This window comes from Ailuropoda melanoleuca, unplaced genomic scaffold (genome assembly GCF_002007445.2).
Source record: "Ailuropoda melanoleuca isolate Jingjing unplaced genomic scaffold, ASM200744v2 unplaced-scaffold4572, whole genome shotgun sequence".
Classification (NCBI taxonomy): Eukaryota; Metazoa; Chordata; class Mammalia; order Carnivora; family Ursidae; genus Ailuropoda; species Ailuropoda melanoleuca.
The window spans coordinates 40,237-42,341 of NW_023217970.1; positions in this window are offsets into that span (position 1 = coordinate 40,237).

Below are 2,105 nucleotides of genomic sequence, written 5' to 3' on the forward strand. Positions count from 1 at the left end.
TCTTTCTCTTGTGTTTGCTCCTTACTCTCCTTCATCTAAAATACCTTTGATTTAGAGAGAACGGCATTCTTTTCACCACCACCCACAAAACACAGACCATTGTCTCTACACCATTCACCCCTACTTTCCCCACTTCTTTTTGCATCTTTATAAACACCAGATACTCTTCCTTATATATTGAAGGCTATAACACAGTTAGTAGGATTCCAGTGTAATCTAAAAGACCGCATGACTTAAGTGTCCACATGGGCCATTCAGAGAAAGCCCGAACTCATCAATTGTAGACTTAATTAGAATCCCCTTTAGCCATTAATTCCCGTGGCCACACTGCAGAAATATCCCACGATAATTCTCCAGGTAGATGCTGCTTGACCAGTGAAATCTTACATCTGGTCTAAAACCTCACATGCTTAGATTCAGCCCCATCCACTGGCTTGTTCTTTGACTATCTATGACCATTTGGTTCCTGGATCTCTTTACTGTCATCTCATTTCTCAAAGAAAGAGAGAGCGAGAGAGGTGAGTGGGGATGGGAGGGGAAAGACAGAGAGAATCTCAAGCAGGCTCCACACTCAGTGCAGAGCCCCACACAGAGCTCAATCTCATGACCCTGAGATCATGACCTGAGCAGAAATCAAGAGTCAGGCACTTAACTGACTGAGCAACCCAGGTGCCCCCTATTTTTATTTGCTTATTTATAACACCTAAATTCCATGGCCCTATTTTAATCAACCTTTAGTCATCAACCCAATTCTTGCCCCAATTCTGTGTCCAATCAGTGGTCTCATTAATTCCTAATTATAGATCAATATCTGCCTTCTTACAATGTATACTTTATCCGATAAGCAGAGTTCAAGATAATCACACAGGTGTGCAGACTAGTGTCATTGAAACATGCTGTCGTCTAACACTAACCAGGCCCCTGGAGTTGCCAGAAAAATTTTCTTCTTCTCTGTAATCATCTCCCATTATCATTTCTTACAGTGACTATTTCAAAATTTCTCACACCCCCCCGAGTTCCTAACCCAGACCTTCCTCCATTCACTGAGACACTTAATTTCTATTTATAAGACCAAATAAGATTCCATTAGAAATTAATAGACATTTCAACTTTCTGCCTTCACACTCTAAAAAATTGCTGCACTCTAAACCAATCCTGTCCTCCTTCTTTCCAATAAAACTGGAAATAACTATTTCCCCCTCTTACCAAAACTTGGTCCTTCTACCTGTGGTCCATATTCCAATCTTATCTGTCTCCTTGGAATTTTGATCCATTGCCTTGAGATTCTTTCCAAAAGCATGTAAATATCTCCTCATCTTTAAAAACCCAATTACCAATTCAACAGCTTCCTCTGGTTAACACCATGTCTCTTTCCTATCCATCAGAGTTCAACCTCTGGAAAGAGATTCCTATATTCAAATCTGTTTTGTCCTTGCCCCATCTGTATGCCTCATCCCACTGCAGTGTAGCTTCTGCTGAAAAGACTCAAAACGTGATCTTCGGGCTACTCAGAATCAATGGACACTTTTCAGTCATCACCTTACTGGTAGACATTTCTTCAGCGTTGCTGTCGGACATTCCTTTGTTCTTAAAACCCATTTTCCCTTCTCTTTCTCGACACCAGTCATTTCTGATTTGCCACTGAACTCTCTGGGCTACGCTTTGAGGTTTCTTTGGTATGATTTCCACTGCCCATCCTTTCAGTGTTTGGGTTCCTGGGGGATTTCCCTTAGTTTCTCTTCTTTTCCGGGTTTTGCTCTGTCTGTCTTGGTGAAATTACATCTACTCTTTAAAGAGTATTTCCGTATCACAGATAATATGGTAGGTGAGGAGCTGGGCTCAGAGTATAACAGAATTAGATTCTGGACAAATTGTTTGACTTCATAAAGATTTGATTTTCTTTCGTAAGTGAGGATAATATCTATTCTACAGGACTATAGTAGTAAATTGTCAGTGGTTAATAACAGATTCCTAGGGCACACTAATGAGACAAATTTCAGTTGTCGCTTACTGTGACCTTGGAGAAATTACAAACTTCCTTCCACATTTCAGTTTCCTCATTTATAAAGTGAGGATGGTAATACTATTTACTTCATATGATTAAA